The sequence below is a fragment of the Sparus aurata genome, chromosome 19 (genome assembly GCF_900880675.1).
Source record: "Sparus aurata chromosome 19, fSpaAur1.1, whole genome shotgun sequence".
Classification (NCBI taxonomy): domain Eukaryota; kingdom Metazoa; phylum Chordata; class Actinopteri; order Spariformes; family Sparidae; genus Sparus; species Sparus aurata.
The window spans coordinates 22,170,404-22,188,130 of NC_044205.1; the positions used below are offsets into that span (position 1 = coordinate 22,170,404).

Below are 17,727 nucleotides of genomic sequence, written 5' to 3' on the forward strand. Positions count from 1 at the left end.
CTTCCCCTCTGCTTTGCCGCCGCATTAGGTATCACTCTGAAGGCTGAGCCCCCGGGGGACTGTTTCGGCTCTCATAAAAATCGACAAGTTTTCAAATATGGGAGTCGTATTTGCACCATGATGTAAATTAAAAAAGAAAAAATAAAGGTGGATAATTGAGGAGCTGCGTGAAATACCTGGATCCGAGAGGATCGCTGCCGAATTCAATTACGCTAACACTCATAATTAAAGAACAAATCCACATGTCTGTTGGTCAGTGCGACTCTTGCGAGCTAATTATTATGTTTCATTTGATGTGATTGTTTTTTGTTTGTTGGCGGTAATTATTCAAACCAGATTGGCAACGATGAACTGATTAATCGATGAGTTGTCAGCTATTAAATTCATTCTAACTATTTGGATTATCAGTTTATAAGTTTGGGTCATTTTTTTTAATGGAATAAAAGACAGAAAATCTCAGATTCCAGTTTATTAAATGTGGATTTTTTCTTTCATCTTCTATGATACTAAACCGAATATCTTTGGGTGGTGGAAAGAAGTGTTGTGATATGATATAAAATTATCATCATGTAAATAACAGACAGGCCGGTGATATATAATTGCCTTGTGAATCTTTTGTTCATCTGGTTCACTTTTCCATCTTTTTGCACAGTTACAGACTCTCTTCACCTCCCTACACTCCCATTTTTAGTGTAATTGATTTGCTCACAAAGAGACAAAACACACAGTGAACAAAGTCAAAGCTGGACTTCACAGATGGCATTATTCGTTTTCATGTCTTGAAGCAATATCATTGTCGATATTGATTATAGTGTAGTGAAAATCGGATATCGTGACAGCACCTCAGACGGACTGACACATTTGAGGACGTCATCTTGGACTTTTTCACCAATTTATAGACCAAAGAACTGATCAGTTAATGAAGACAATGATCAACAGGTTAATCAATGAAGAAATTAATCACTTCGTAATTTGTTGTTCAGGATGACATTGTGCTGAATCTAATGTTAAATGTGTCTAGTAGGTTTACACAGAGGTATTTACGTAACGTATGAGGAGCTGAACTTTAAAGGTGCACTGTGTAGTTTTTTTAAGCCTTAACAAACAAAATAAACAAACTATTTGTTTTCACGACTGAATAAACCGAATAAACAAACTGACCTTAAAGGACAACACAGTTTCATACTGTTTTACTTTGTTTACGTGTGGCGGACCCTGCCACCTTTTCCAGCCTCAAACGGTGCTCAGGACCTCGTTTTCCTCCGAGAACAGCCTGTTTATTCACCTACGGACACGATGAATATTTGAGATCGTGTCATCGGCTCATTCGCGTCATGAATATTAAAATTTTACGTTGGAATTTCTTCTCCAAAAACGTACATAGTGCCCCTTTAAACTTGTAAATAAAACTAAATGAGGCTGCACTGCAGGGATGCAGCTTCGGAGGGTGAAGACAAAAAGTCTTGTAAGTCCCGGCAGAGTCCACGGTGTGGTTCACCGGCTGCAACACCTCATTCAGACACTCGTAACAAAGTGACAAACGGGAAAATGATGCCAAAAATGATACAAAATCTAACTTTCTTGTCACTGAAGACACATTTTTCCAATTTTTTTAATAACTTGGGTCACTTCCTCATGTGCCTCCTACGAGGCCTGTGAGGAATAAAAAGGTGATTAAACTCGTGCTGCACGAATGGTGAGACAAACCAGGATAAAAGTTTCCAAATATGTTAAATAAATAAGGAAAAGGAGGAAGAGAAGAGGGGGGAGAAGACAGAGAGAAAGAAAAGGGGGGGGTACACAAAATCAGGAAAAAAAAAAAAAAAAAAGGAGGGAGGCAGTGAGTAAAGGAGGGAGCAAATCCGAAGGGAGGAGTCAAGCGAGGGAAGGAGCAGCTGGAGTCCCACACTTCGCCCTCTCTCTCTTCTCCTCGAAATAAGCGCACTAAATGTAATAACAACTCTCCATGCGCTTCTCTGACGCTTCTGTCGGGCTTGGGTTTTTTTTTTTAAACACGCGCGTCTGCGGGTCGGCAGATATCACCGGGGCAGGCTGATGGTGTTGGTCCGGCGGTGGTTGAACACAGCAAACTGTGAGAAGGAGGAGGAGGAGAAAGACAGGCGAGAGGAAAAACTCTGGCAGCGCCGTTTTGGAGTTGGAGTTGCAGCGTAAAAGAAAAAAAAAAAAAAAAAAAAAGTCCCAGGCAACTCCAGAGAGGCACATCTGCAACTTAGCGAGGAGAAGAGGACGAAGAAAGAAGACGCATCACTTCTTTTTTCATTATTATTTTTATTTTGAATTCCCTGTCAAGACTTTCAAAGAAGTGGAGGGGAATCAACCCAGAAACAAGTAAGTGAACACGCAGTTTTGGTTTGTTTTTTCTGTGCGTCTTTTGCGCGTATTTGTCTTTTTTAAAAAGTTTTTTTTTTTTTGGAGGGGGGGGGGGCAGCTGAGGAGGAGGAGGAGGCGGTCAGACTTTGGAGAGGGTTTCACGTTTCAGGAGGAACGATGCGTGTTTCATACAAAGTTTAGATGTAGACATGGAGTCGAACACTGGTATGAAAAAAGCAGCTATTTGGAGAAAGAAGAAGAAAGAAAAAAGAAAAAAGAAAAAAAAAAAGGCTTCGAGCTGGGATCTCCAAAACAGCCACGGGAAAGAAAGAAAAAAAAAGAGAGGCAGCAGAGTGTGTGTAACACTTTGGCCTGGGTGTGATTTATTCTCTGTGAAATAAGTGTTGGTTGTAAGAAGGAGAAGAAGAAGAAACAACCCGGGATGGCACACTTACACTTAACACCGACAGACAGATGTGCATTTTTAAAAAAAAAACTAGTTTTGAAGTTGTAATAAGAAACTAGGTTTTTTTTTGGCTCTTTGGCTCTTTGGTGTACTACAGATAAAAACACGTGTAATTCTAATGGGAGTTTTGAATAGGAAAAAAAACAAAACTTTATGAACTTTGCAAAGTTTTTTCTTTTGGGGTGGGGGGGTGAGGAGGGAGGGAGGGAGGGAGGGAGCTGGAGATGCATATTTGTGTGCACGTGTGATCATATTTCAAGTGTGTGTTATTGATTTGTGCAGCAAAGGTTTTACACGCACGGGCATGCTTTTTACATTATGTTTTCCCTGTGGCTGACCCTTGACCTCTGGCATGTAGAGATATTTGATTTGAGCAACCACCTCACAGCACGAACGTCACATGTTTCATGTTTTGTTTTGTTTATGATTCATTTGATATTTCCAAGCCTTAAAAATCAATTTGAGGCCTTTTTCTTATGCACACAAGAAATAATTGCATCACAAAAAATAACACTTTGCATTTAAACAGATGAAAATGGCAGTTCTTTTTTTTTTTTTTACAGTTCCTTGTGTTCCTGGTGCACTTTTTTTTTTTTTTAATTAAGTGTCAGTGTTTTAATCTGGAAATTTGATTTGCATGGGGGAAAGGTTTTTAAATGATTATGTGCTTAACCTGGAAAAGGGGGGGAAAAAAGAAAGTGTGTTTGAGGGTACATCAGAGCGTGTTTGAAGGCATGTGCATGTGCTCAGAGAAATTTAAGCCCATTACAGTGGGGTCTGTGGCTCCGCAGGGGTCCTCGTGGGGAGTTTTATGGGGCCCCGAGCAAAAAAATTAGAAATAGCGTACAGTCACTGTAGTTTTAGTTGAGCGGAATTCACCGGATTTATCACGAGTCAAAATAGAAGAGAAGGGCTAATTTGAGAGGTGGAAAATAAAATCCAAACACACACACACACACACCGGGAGAGAAACAAACTCACATGGAGTTGTTCAGGCTGGGAAAAAAAAAATCCCTCCAACAGAAGTGTGTGTGTTTCTTTTTTGGGGGTCCGGGGACATGAAAACGGTTCAGGAGCCCCCCCCCCCTCACACACACACACACACACCCTCGAGCCTCCACATGTGCGGATATTTGTTTGAAACTTTCCCTCCTGTCCTCGCCAGCTGTTCCACATTTTATCTGCTTGTCTGCTCTCCGGTTTCACACAAGACGACGAGGGTCCGAGGTGCTCAGCCATGCGGTGCAGCTCAAATCCTCCTTTTTTTTTTTTTTTTTTTGACACTTGGCAAATTATTAACGGAGGTCTGGGCCGCCTTGAGACGGAGCAGCGAGCTAAAACACACCGACTGAGATGTTTAACAGCGCAAGTTCGCGCAGATAAAAATCTCCTTTTAGCTGTTTTTTTATGAGGCTCGTCCATCAGTCATCAGAGGATGTGGATTTGGCTTTTGAGCAGAGTTTTTTGCAGAGGTCTTGGCTAGGTTTGTCCAATAAAATGAAAAAAGTCATTTAATATGTCCTCTATTTTATTTATAATAACAGAATAACATTTCACAGGGCCTGCGAGAGGGAGATTAATCACTGTCATGTCAACGATTCAGCTCAGTTAACGTGGAATATAACGAGCAGACGGACAGGCCTTTAACATCTCAGATTTCAGGGCCTTAATATTTTATATTTTTTAAAATCACACCATGGGAATTATTTGTAATTGCAGCCATATTTGCTGAGATAAAACAAATGGAGCTGCACATTTTCCCCTACATGTTTTGCCTTTTGTGGCTTAATCATTTAAAAATAAACCTTATAATTAAAAATATCATCTGATTCCTTCATTATATTTATTAATTGAGGTCAAAATTATGAAGCCATCTGCCTTAATTTACAAACATCCGATTTCTTTTATACAAGCGTTTGATCAAGTCTGATTAAATCAAAGTGTGGATTTTAAAATGTATAGAAAAATCTCTTAAAATTAAGTAGTTTGTTTCTTTAATTCCTGTTTTTACACACCATGTGGATGTCAGTGCATTTAATAAATAAATGGATATGTTATAAAACCTAAAACAGCTTTTTATTGTGGGGAAAATCACTATGCAGTGAAAAAAAAAGTGCATGAATATTAAATGAGAACACTTGTTATTATTATATTAGCGTAAAACACGCTAGCAGGAGGGATCCTGATGTCAAACAGGTGCACCTTTCTCCCCCCCCCCCCAAAATAAAAAGAAAGCAGCACCACTTTGCCTCATTATGATGCAGCAGCGGTGATGAATGCAGCAGTGTTTAAGATGCTAATCTGCTGGAATGAGATGCACCGCTCAGAGCCACTCCGCTTACTGTAGCCAGCAAAGATGTATCACCGCCGCTCTCCCTCTGCCTCCTCAGCTCCACGCGTGAGGAGCAGGGCGGATAACTCTGCAGGAGTCTGTCCGTCAGATAGGAGAAGCAGCAGCGTGCCGCTTTATCTCAACTTTTTCGAAACACTCCTTTAAGTAAAACAAAAAATATATATGCATTGCAACACTGGCCCCTGTGCAGCACACACACCCCCACCCACCGTGACCCCCGGCGACCCCCGGCAGAATAGTGGCTGTCATGTTAATGCAGGGAGATGACATGCTATTAGCTTTTTTTGAGGTATGCCCCCCCTCCTCCTCCTCCTCCTCTGCATCCACAGCTAAAGGCAGGTTCTGTGTCCTCGGGCCTCTCGCGCCCCGCAGGAATAATACCTGTTATCAGGCCTGTATGCAGGAGCCCTAATGAGCTGCGTTGTTGTGCTAACGCCGCGACCCGGCACCCCTTTCAAAGAGGTGCCACATGTTATGTTGGAACGAGGGTTAGGCGTGAGGAAGTTGATTTTCCTTAAGATAACCAGAATTTGAGTTTATTTTGCAGCCTTCAGCTTGTGTGTCTTGCAGTTTTTTTTTTTTTTGGTGAGGTGTAAATAGGAAGTTTTTCTTTTTTGAATCCACAGTATAACCACATGACCGCTGAAAGTTTGGAGTAATTCCCCCTGTATAATTTGATTAGCAGTTGCTTCCCCCCCCCCTTTTTCGCACACAACCAGCCGCAGTTTGACTCGATGGCCCCCGAAAAAAGAAAATCTCTCACTTTGATGATTTGCTACTTTGATATGCTGACATCAAATGAAACAGACACAGTGGGGGAAAGAAAGGAGGACAAGTCAGACAGAGGTAGTGATTGAGGGGGGGAAAAAGAAAGAAAAAAAAAAAGCTGGTGGAAATGTGTGTGTGTGTGTGCGCGTGACGGTTGCAGGTTTTTGCGTGGCTCGGATAGGGAGCGCTGCGAAAAAAAGGAAAAAAAGTTGGGCCGAGATGGCGAACCTGAGAAGCGTCAAAACGTCTGGATGCATTTGCGTGCGAGCGGAGACAAGAAGGGGTCTTCGGGTGTGCGAGGGCTTCTCCTTGGCCTCCTAATCCCCAGGCCCAGCCATCCCTTCAGGGCATGCCTCAGATCTGGCTCTCTGGCTCTCCGCGCGGACGACCCAGCTCCGCCAGCAGATTTAATATGCTATGTGTTCCTGCTCCCCCGGCTCCCCCCCTCCACCTCCACCATCATTGTCCCAGAGCGGGACCCCCGCTCCCCGCTTCAAGGAGCCTGCTAAAGGCACCTTTCAAGCCGGGGTGATGTCTTTGGATAAGGCGTGCGTACGGGGCGAAGGGTGGGTGGGTGGGGGGGGGCGGAGTGGTGACGGAGAGGGTGTGAGACTCGATGGTATCGTGCTGTAATTTCAGATATGTATATTACACACATGCAGGAATCCGAAGACACTCGGGGCTTTTGCGCAAACAGCATTCTGACAGTCGCACACCTCACCACACTTGCATGCATGTACACGCTCATTCGCACTTCTCTCTCCAATTTTTTTTTTTTTTCCTCTCTGTGGAAGCAACTTTCTTCTCATTTGTCTGAAGAAATGAGGAAGAAGAAGAAGAAGAAGAAGAAAAAAAGTGGGAGCTCAAGTTGCCTTAGCGAGGGGGCTGAGGGGAGGGCCGGTCTGTTTTCCGTGGCTGTGGCCTGTTGGAAACTCAGACTGGACCTGACAATTAGTCTGGCCGACTGAGAGGCACTGGCGAGAAAAGAGAAGGAGGGGGGGGAAAAAAAAGGGTGAAAATGTGATTAAAAAGGTAGATTTTGGTGCCGGTTCGGGTGCCAGAGTGTGCGTTTTCTTTTCTCACATACTTGAGGAGGAACAGGACAGGTCACGCCTGCATGTGGGCGCCGCTCGTCCCCTCCTCTGTTTGCTGTAGCCGCCGTAAAAATGTCTTTAAGTCTGCGGTGTGAAGTATAGCAGCAAGAGGTGAAGTGCTTCGCTCCGGGGCCCCATTTGCTCGTGAGCTTGTGTGTAAAAGTTGAGCGCCTAAAGACAAACAGTTTCCCGCGGGGGCCCGGGGTCGGCTGTTATTGCAGATGTGGCATTGTGTCAGCTTTGATGGGAGCCGGTTGTGGCATCCGTGAGGGGGTCTGTGCTTTCTCGTCCGGGGAGGTGATTGGGGGGACGGATGAGCCGGCCGCTCGCTGTGAACAATGATCTGTCACTTACCCCTGCCTCTCGGTGTGTGAAGCCATGAGTCAGGCGCACGGAGGAGGAGGAAGAAGAAGAAAAAAAAACTACACTATTAACTGCACTCTCTAAACAAACAAAAAAAACCCCTGCCCTCACAACTTTGATTAAGTTATGCATTGTCATGCCAATGCGGACCCCGTGTGTTTGCGGTCCCATGCTGCTCGCAGTTGTCTTTCAGTGGGGAGTTATCCCCGAAAGTCTTGCCGCATCCTGGAGTGGAGGTCAAGGAGGGGTCTATTGTTTGAATGTCAAAATGGAAATCCCAAGGTTAATACCTGAATGAAGCACAGAGCCAGACATTCTCTCTCCTCTCCAAACATGTTTAGATGAGTAGCTCTTCCCCCACTTTGCTCCTTCATTTCCGTCTGATGCGGACTTGGGGGCAAGTTGGAAAAAGGAGGAGGAGGAGGTAGGGCATCCCGTATAAACCCCTCTAGTGTGTTCTCCTCTGCAATGAATGCTAACGGAGCCCGGCTCTAATCATGCCTCATCCCGGAGAAAACAAAAGGGGGAACTCTACTATCTGAGCAAATTTCTGCCCCAACCTGAAAGAGCCCTCCTTTGACAGCGCAGCATTTGAAGACTAATCGTTTTTTCTCATGCAAAGCACGCTGTTTTAAGAGCCCGGGCCGCCGAGAAGAGAGGGGGCTGTGTTTTAACAATACTCCGCAGGGAGTGAGGAACAGGGTTCGGGGGGGAGGAGGAGGAGGAGGAGGAGGAGGAGAGGGGGGGAGGTAAGGGTTGAAGGGGTGGGTTGGGGGGGTGGGGGGGTTCCTCTCTCCTTTGCTCCTCAGACAAAGCCCGGTTCCTTTCAGGGGTTGCATGGGGGGGGCAGGGTAGGAGGGTAGCATCCAAGAGTTTTTTCGAGTTCCTTGAAAGAGAGGGACTCCAGCCGCTTTTAATGACAGTTTGTCATCGCGGCCCTGCTCCACCTTCCAGGGAGAACGCGGGGGCCGGGCCTCGCGGTGACAGGCCTGGAAAAAAAAAAGAAGCCGGGCCCGAGAAAATTTATAGAGAAACAGAAATATTAACGTGTACATGGGGCCCCTAAAACGGCTTTGGCTATTCCTGCCAGACTGGTGTTTTTATTAAGAGGGGTCGACATGCTTTGGAAATATATCTTATTCATGAAGAAAAAGCCAGGTTAGACTTCCCAAAGAATTCATTATGTTCCCCCCAGATGCGGCCTGGCTGGTTGCAGCCGTCCCCTCGGAGGACGCGAAGCGTGGAGCGCGACATTGTAAAGCCTCCCTCAGTGGGCACGGGAGTGCGAAGGGTTCCATTTGTCAAAGGTGCCGGAGTCTTTTTCCCCTCCTCAACACTTTCCCGGCTCAGTTCTCAAACTCATTGTCTGAGCAAAGGCAGGACATTAGTCACTGCAACGCCACGGGAGCCTGCGGGGGCTAAAGGACCAGTGCTCCGGAGCCCGGGCCGGGACGGAGAGGGGAGGAAGGGGAGGGGAGGGGAGAAGGAGAAGGAGAAGGTGAGGAAAGGAGGGTAGACGGAAAAAGTGAGGAAGAGGGAAGACGGGAGCGCCGAGCATGTGTGTGGGAGAGGGAGAAAGACCATGGGGGGGTTAGAGGGAGTGGAGTCTGTAGCTCTACCTCAGGGCTCAGTGTGTAAGCCCCTGTCTACCCCCCAAAGCTGCTTTCACAAAGAGATTTACAAGACAGGTCTCCGGTGTGCTTTGCTGCCCTGCATTATGAGTGAGTGAGTGTGTGAGTGTGTAAATGTGAGTGTGTGTGTGTGTGTTGCTGATTTTTTGTCTTTTTTTTTTTTTTTTTTTTTACATTTTTCTTTTTTCTTGTTTTCATTTTATGCAAGAAAGATATTCGCCCCATTTTTGATTTTTTTTTTTTTTTAACCAATCCAGGCAGGTCAGACTCATAACAGCCCCAGTGGAGCAGTGTGAATAACCTATTCCCCCCTGGTGGCAAGCTCCGTGTGTGTGTGTGTGTGCATGTGTGTGTGTGTGTGTGTGTGCATTCATGTGTGAATGTATTTCACACATTCACACATACAAGGGATGCTGTTAGCTTTTGGAATTATTTATAAAGCCTGGCTTTTGTGTGGCGCTCTAAGTCGCTGTCTCCTCCCATTACTGCCTATGACTCTACCTGGGCTCCCTCAGCCGACCCTCCCAGCAACCAGCGAACTGAGCACGGCGTAAACCTAAACCCCCCCCCCCCCCCCATACCAGCTACCAGTTTTCCGGAGAGAATCGCTTTCTTTGCTCCTTTGGAAAAAGTCTCTTCTTTTTTTTTTTTCGTTGCCGTCATAATCCGAGGAGACAAACACAATCCAAACACTTCAGAGAAAGTTACGCAGACCCATCCCATCTGGCCTTAATTAGCCTGTAATCCAGGAAAGTTTTTCTTCTTCTTCTTCGCCTCCTTCTTCTTCTTCTCTCCTCTTTTTCTTGCACGGACAGAGTGGGGGTGAAGGTTTTAGTGTGTTTGAGATGGTTTATGTTAATGTTGCCTTTATTGAAACAAGCTGGGATGTGATTATAGTCCTGCTCGGTACATATGAGCAGCACACTGCTCCAGTTCCCCCACCGTCTCCCTCTGGCATAGAGATCAATGCAAACCGGCTAACGCAGGGTAATAAGCCATTAGTACACACATTGTTGGGGGAGATTTACATACATCGACCGGGCGAACTGATAAACTGGGTTCCGTGTCCTAGAGGTAGGAATGATTGTGCGCGCGAGTTGATTAGCTGAATGAACTCTCGGGGTGGAGAGAGAGAGAGGAGAGAGAGAGAGTGTGTGTGAACCGTCTCCTCCTCCCCGCGACTGCCAGTCCTGTGTGATAGGTGCCAGATTGCGTAGCTGGGAGCCAGGTTGTCTCTGCTTGTCAGGAGAGCAAAGGGGGGGTGATGGTGGTGGTGGTGGAGGAGGAGGGGAGATGTGAGGATGATTACACTGTACACTGTTCCCTCTGATCTGATTCATCACTAACTGTCTCTCCTGCAAAGGGTGAACTTATTATCCCTGTCTCAACTTCCACCGTGGAGCCAGCTGCTCTCCATGCTTCCCAATTAACCCCAGGCACCCGTCAAATGCTCCAATTAAGGCCTCCTCCTCCTCCCTCTCCTCCTCCTCCTCCTCTTCGCAAATTTATTTCCCCCTGCATGCGTTAGCCCAGGCCCCCACGACTCCTGGTTGGGATGCTGGAGCGTGGCGGTGAGCAGTGAGCGTGTTTGTTTAAGAGCTGTCCTGAGCGATGGCGTTGCGGCTCCCAGATTTATTCGAGGCGGGGTTGCAAACAGCTGAAACGGGTAAATACACCCAGATGTTTGGCTTTCCTTCGCGATCAAGTCGGCGGGCCTGAGGGGGGCCGCCTCGTCTAATGACAGTCTTGTTCTTGCTCTTAATGCCGGGGATTTTCAGGGGGCCATTTTGTGACTGCGCCCTTTGGAGTTCACGGGAAGTTGTTTTTTTTTTCTTTTTAGCGTCGTTGAGCTTTACGGCGTCTCGTTTCCAGTGTTGTGCGTGTGGCGTGATCTCGTCCTGGTATTCGAGTTGCGTGAGACTTTCCCTCACTCTGGGTTTTCTTTCCCAACTCAGCCTTTCAAAACCCCCAACCGAAATATTCAGCTGTGTGTTTTTTGATGCACTGGTTTCTGATGAGCAACAGCATGAGTGTGTGTGTTCGTGTGTTCGTGTGTGTCTATCTGGTTGGGGTGCAGGTTTGGCAGCAAATCCTCAGAGACTGCCTGTGTGTGTGTGTGTGTGTGTGTGTGTGTGTGTGTGTGTGTGTGGAGCGCAGAGGGATGGGAGGGCTCTGTGGCTGATATGAAAGTGAAGGGAGAGAGTTGTCTCCCGACGCTGCCGCTGGGAGAGCCGTCAGGGAGCTGGAAGTCTCCGGGACTCCCTCTGAGCTTCAGCTGTCTTTGATCTCCTCTGCTGCCGTATATCTCCATACTACTCTATAAGAACACACTCTCACCTGCCGCCAGTTCCACAGCTCACCTGCGAAACCTGCACCAGTGGTCACAGTCACTGTGGTGTGGTTTCGTATTAAAGCTACGCAACCAAGAGCGAGAAACACAAGTTCATGCAAAGTTTGGAAAAATGCCTAATTTTAAAAGCAGCTATATGAAAGAATTTTAGTTGAAAACATAAAAAAATGAACAAATAGCAGTTTTGACATCATGACATCCAGCTATGTGTTGCTATTAGCTATTATGTTGAGCCTGTCGGGGTCAGCCCTGTGTTCCCACTTTTCTAGGACATTTTCAAAATTGGGTCTTGTGTTTCTACATTTCCCTTCAATTTAATGGTTAACCCTAAAGAAATGTGGGACATAGGGCCTAATTTTGGAAAAAGAAATCTTCGAAATGTGGGAACATAGGCGCGCTCCCGAGCTATCTACCACAGCTAGCATGCTAACTAGCTCGCTCCCAGTCCAAGGGTCCCGTAGTATGGGAGTAAACACTCCCCCGATCTCCGGGCTCCCAGTCCGAACCACTAGCTGCACGGCTAACTGAGCTAACTAGCTAAGTTAAAGTTAAGGAATTTGCTCGATTTTCAACGCAATTTGATGTTTATCGACACAATCAGTTGCGTAAATCAAAAATCTTTAAATATTTGCAACAACACAATCCCGTCGCCATGTTTGTTAGCAGAGATTAATAAATCATGATTAAAACATGCAGTCGGTGTGTATAATAAGTATATAAGTATAAAGTAGCAGAACATGGAAAATACTCAAGTAAAGTACAAGTAAATGTACCAAGTTACATTCCATCACTGTTTCGAACAATTTAGATGCGATGATAAAAGCTTCGAATGTCTGGAAATTGTTTGGTTTAGTTTCCTTGAAAGTGCACAACATTTACCTTACCTTACCATTTAACGCAAAATCTGGATGAACTCTGACAACTTTTAAAACATAATGACACTATGAAGCTGCAGGCACTTATTTTGTATTTCCTATTAATCAATAAGTAATGTGTGTACAAAATGTCAGAAAAGTGCCTGTTGGAAGTTTCCAGATCCCAAAGCGTCTCATTTTGTCTCATTTGGTTTGACCCTGACGCACAAAAATGTTCAGTTTACAGTGATAAAACAGATGAAAGTGGGAAATCCTCTTCTTCTTAAGAGCTGGAACCAGTAAACGCTCGCCATTTTTTTCCTTAATGAATGATTCATTGAGTCAACTATCTGATAATATACACAAAGCGGGTGAACATAGACGGTGATTCATTGCGCTGCGCGGCCGACTCGCTAAAAACATGTACCGCGTGTTTGCGTGCGCTGCCTCCGCTCTGCGCTCCTGTCCATCACTCACATGTTGATATAACGTCGCGGCGCTGATGGAGTGGCCTTATTTAAAGGCATTTTCCGACCCGTCCGATGACAGATAAGGAGAGAGACGTGGAAGATAACAATAGAATCATCCGTTTTTTTTTTATTTTTTATGCATCTGTGGAATGTGTGACCCGGTGTTACCCTCTTGGACGCGTTCCCATCCACACAGGAAGTGGAGCATTAAAGCGATGCCATGTCTTCCTTTTTTCTCGTCCCCTTCTCCCTCCCCTCTCTCTCCCCTTGCATTCCTCCTGCTGACTGACTGCGGCACATTTCAGGACGGCTTCATTCAGCATTCCTTTACATGCCGATGTGTTTGCCCTCCCCTCTTATTTATTTATTTATTTATATATCTTTCTTCTTTTTTTTTTTTTTTTTACAAGTCTCCCTCCGTTAAGGTCTTGCTTTATCACGCGGGAGCCAAACACCAAGACAACTTCATCTCATCCAATCCCCCCCCCCTTTAATTTGGTTTAAATGGCATGGCCGCGAGGGCCAGAACGGGAATTAATAAGAGCCAATAAAGCTCGCCACTGGGGCATCGAGGCCAGTCTTTAAGTAAACATTATGACTTCTTGAGGGGGGATTCAGGGGCAGCACTTGATGAATTGTGGCGGAGCTCGGGAAGGGCTAATTTCTCACTTAGCCGTCCTGATGGGGCGAGCTAATAGGCCTTGCTTTGCCTGGCTGATTGTCTGCTGGCTTTATTATTGTGCATTATCGCGCTGCCCCCTGGCTGTTGTTAGCGCTCGGCCCCGGAGACGCCAGGGCCCCGTCATTAATCACGTAGTGGCAACTGACTCACTCTCCGCCGCAACACTTATCCCAGTGACACAAAGGAACGAAGGAAAGGAACGAGACGAGAGATTGAAGAAAGGAACGAAAGCGAAGGAGAGGGAGAGAAAGGGAAGTCCGGAGGTTCGCGGCGACACCGTTAACCTGTGGCTGCACCGCCACCGCCGCCTTCGCCTCCGGGTCCCTCTCAGTCGCTCAACTCCTTCAAATGAGCGTCACTCTTTGTTATACGCTGCTTTTTTTAAGGCACAGAGGAAGAGAGCGTTCCTTCTCTTGAAGCCATACCTGCTGCCGGCACACTCACACAGGACCATCTATCTGCTTGATACGTCTCTGAGTGCACGTGTGGAGGAAGAGGAGGAGGAGGAGGAGGCAGAAGAGGGAGATGCGTGTGAGGTTTTCATCAGTACGGGAATTTCTCTCCCTCCACTCATCCCCTCCCTGGGGTCCCCTCTCTTATTTATCTTCTGCTCACAGTGATCGCACTTGCATACCGAGAGGCGTGCGGCGCACCTGGCGCGTCGTATATACACAGCGTCACGCGGCGAGGCTCAGTGGAAACAGTCCCTCTGCTCACACACACACACACACACACACAGATGCATTACACTGGAACTGTGCTCTCAAACAACGCCGAGCGTGGCGTAACATGTACTCTTTCACAGCGAAAAGGCGCGGCGAAGGATGTTGTTGTGGCATCGCGCAAGTCGCGTGTGAAGAACAGTGTTCCCACTGACGGCATACAGGCCTCACTCTCTCTTTTGCTTTGCAGCAGCGAGTGCCATGTTGCACGGGCCGTTCGAGTTGAAACCTCACCTATGAGAGCGATTCTATAATGAACTGAATCTCACCCGGTTACGCGGATGCAAGAAAAAAGTCTGCCGTTAAAGCAGGGAAAAGTATTTGTAATCACCGTAAGGAAAGTTCTGCATGTAGGCAGTAGTTTTCTTTTCATCCCGAGGACCTTCGCGGTGTTTTGTGGATGTAACCGTTTGCATTGTTTGCTCTAAAGTGGCTGAACAAGCATCTTTCCCCCCCTTCTCCTCAAGAATCAGGCAAAGTGTCCGATCAAACAAAGGCTCCAACATGGGAAGAAAATGAATAACGTGGAGTGCAGGGAGGAAACCAACACCGCAGAACAGGGCCACCGAGGCAACAAAGCTGCCTGCATTACCCATTGTCTCGGCCCTCGCGGCCCCACTCGCCCCGACATGAGTGGCTCACAAACAAAGTCAAAAAAAATAAATAAACAGGCTAATAGGCAGGGGGCTGTGGGGAAAACGCGCAAAAGATTTCCATTGTGGCGCTCGCTTTATTCGGCCCCCTTATCTGCCGGGTAGCGAGCGCAAAAGACGCATCGTGTAAGCATTGCGATTACATCGTGTGGGTTTGTTACCCAGGAATGTAAGATGCAGCGCGAAGGGTCCCTCACCAGCCCCTCCAAAGCATCTCGAGTGGAGAGGTCTGAGGGACCAAGACGCACGCGAGGATAATCTCATTAGCTCCGCTGAAAGCTACTGAAGGGGCTGTGGTGTTGCACTGTTTGTCCTTGACGGAAAAACACAAACAGCTCCTCGCTTGCACAGGCTTCAATACTTCAGATTTTTGCACAGAGTGCTTACGATAGATGACGGGATGCTATTATGAAGCGGTGCTCCTATTTTAAGATATAAAAACAGGTAGGTCAGGATGATTAACATGAACCGATAAATCATCTCACTACATGTATCAACTTTGAGTTTTATAATCTAGCGCATACGGGTGCCAAAACTTTATTTCCCCTCAGGGCTCCAAAACTGAAACTAAATAGTGGCCCTGGTGCCAAAAGCTAACACCTATTGTGTCATCATGTTGTTAAAGGGGCACTATGTAGTTTTGGGGAAGAGATTCAAAACACAGATTTTTTATTTTTTTTCTCAGAGGAACAAAAGGGTCCAGAACACAGTTTGAAGCTAGAAAGGTGGCAGGGTCCGCCACATATAAACAAAGTAAAACAGTATGAAATTGTCCCTTTAAGGTAAGTTTGTGTATTCAGTTTATTCAGGGTTAGGGTTAAGAAAATGTATTTATTGTAGTTTGTTTAGGCTTAAAAATTCTTCCCCAAAACTACATAGTGCACCTTTAATTGACTGAATTCCTGTGAGGAGAGTCACATGTTAATATATAAGAATCCCTCGTATTAAATAGATAATAATAATAATAAACTGCTTAAATATCATATTATTTAGTCTTTGAATTATTTTGACGGAAACATCTGGCGGGTCAGACTGGACATCAGCCCTGATGTGGCGGTAAAAAAAAGTGGTGGGACGATATAGAAACATGTAAATGAGCAACAATGTGAAGAGCTCAGCCATGTCACTGTACACAAAAGGGTGAGGAGGCCTCGCACTAAACCAGTTTGCATGTGCATATCTGGGATTTGATGTGTGTGTGTGTGTGTGTGTGTGTGTGTGTGGCGGGGTGTGACTAATTCCTGCTAAATGGCCCTTACTTGAGGGGCTGGTCCCCATCAGCTGTAGGCCAGACTTAGTGCCATCTGGGCACAATGTTAAGTTTCACTGGTGAATGGGAGCCACAACCACCAAATCCCAGATCCCCTCCACCCCTCCCTCCCTCCCTCCATCCCTCCCTTTTTTTTTTGCCTTCCAGGGCCAAGGGCGAGCCATAAGTGCAGTGTTGAACACAGCATGGAAAAACCTAAGTATGTGGTTTCCTCAAAGAGCCATTGAGTTTGGGAACACCTCCTCAGTCGGGATTTTTCTGAAGTCACGACAGGTCTCCCAACGAACCGGCGAGCGCTTCCACTGTCTCCTTAAGGGGCCTCATCCCCTCGCTGACCTTATCCAATGCAAACACATGCAGCCTGAGCCAGCGCATTCTGTTTTATTGCTAGATTCAGCTAATCTCGCTGAAGGGCTTCGCCTCCTCCTCCCTCTTTGCCCCTCAGTGTTTTAGTTATTCCAGCTGTGCAGGAGCCCTTAATGTTGTTGGCATAGCTGCGAAACGTGCAAAAACACACATTGTACACACAGGAAAACATGTGCAGGCATGCAGGGGCACAGCGAGGTGCACACACATTCACGCACGCACGCACACACACACACACTCGCACACACACATTCTCATGCTCCTCCCTTTCTCCATTCATTTTCTCCCCCTCTTATCCCACTTTTGCTCACAATCTCCCTCAATCGTCTCCATCTCCCATCTCTCCCCTCCCCTCTAACTCGCTGTGCCGCGGTGCGTTTTGCGGCGCGTTGATAAGCCTAAGATAGCAGATCTCGGTGGTCGCTGATGTAATGATGATGAATGCTGCGGCGCTGCCAGTCTCCCCCCTCAGGGGGCCCTCGACGCTGAACAGGCGCCCTAATGAAATGAACACAAATACAGTACCCCGTCTGTGAGGGGGGGTAGGCAAATCTAAGAAGACACTTCAAGAGTTTGTATAAAAATGTCCCCCTAGTTTCTGAGTGTGTGTGTGTGTGTCATGCATTTGCAGACATGTTCCTAATGACAGGCTGCAGGGGTGGAGGTGCACCTAAAGCAGTTTTTTTTGCAGAATTAAGCTTGTAAAGATGGAGCCTTTAAGTAACAAAAGGCAGTGATTTTTTTGATAGCGTTAGCAGTCAGTTAAGCTCGCGTGAAGAAGAAAAAAAAACAGCTTTTTTTTTTCTATCAAAGGCAAAAGTTTATTTTAGTGTTTCACTTTGATGTGTACAATTTGCAGATGACTTTCAACTCGGTGCCTTTGTCGCCAAGGCGTATAATTTATGTTAAATTGATTTGCCTAATGTGCTTATAAAATAAGAATGTTTTTTTTTTCCCTTTTTTTTTTTTTTTTTCCGAGGGAACCGTCTGAATTGTGGTATTTTAAACCTGTTTAATCGCCTCCCTTTCTGTGCGGAAGGATTACAGTGGAGCACAAATACAGATACACCCTCTCTCCCTCTCTTCTCTAATTGGGTGTAGGACAGACATTTCATGGGAAAGACATTAATATGAAATTAACATTTATTTCGGGTAACAACAGCCACCGTTGCCTCGCTGTAATTCCCGTCTGTTCGGTGCCAGGCCTCTGTGTCACACCGCTCATGCTAATATTCCTGCGCTGTCTCATGTAAATGTGCACAAAACTCTTGATTTCTGCATCTCTGCAACTTTTCTCACGTTCTTCACGTGAACACAGATGTAAGAGTCCTTTTTGGAGAGTTGGACAGGGCAA

The 17,727-nt window shown here is 46.2% G+C and overlaps 1 protein-coding gene across 1 annotated transcript in view; it reads left to right on the forward strand.

The window, feature by feature from the left end:
• Nucleotides 1-1,875: 1,875 nt before the first annotated feature.
• gli3 (GLI family zinc finger 3) overlaps nucleotides 1,876-17,727 on the forward strand; it is a 104,067-nt gene continuing 88,215 nt past the window's right edge. Inside the window, exon 1 of the mRNA XM_030398642.1 lies at nucleotides 1,876-2,349. The gene's annotated coding sequence lies outside the window, so the exon portion shown is untranslated. The remainder of the gene's footprint in view (nucleotides 2,350-17,727) is intronic.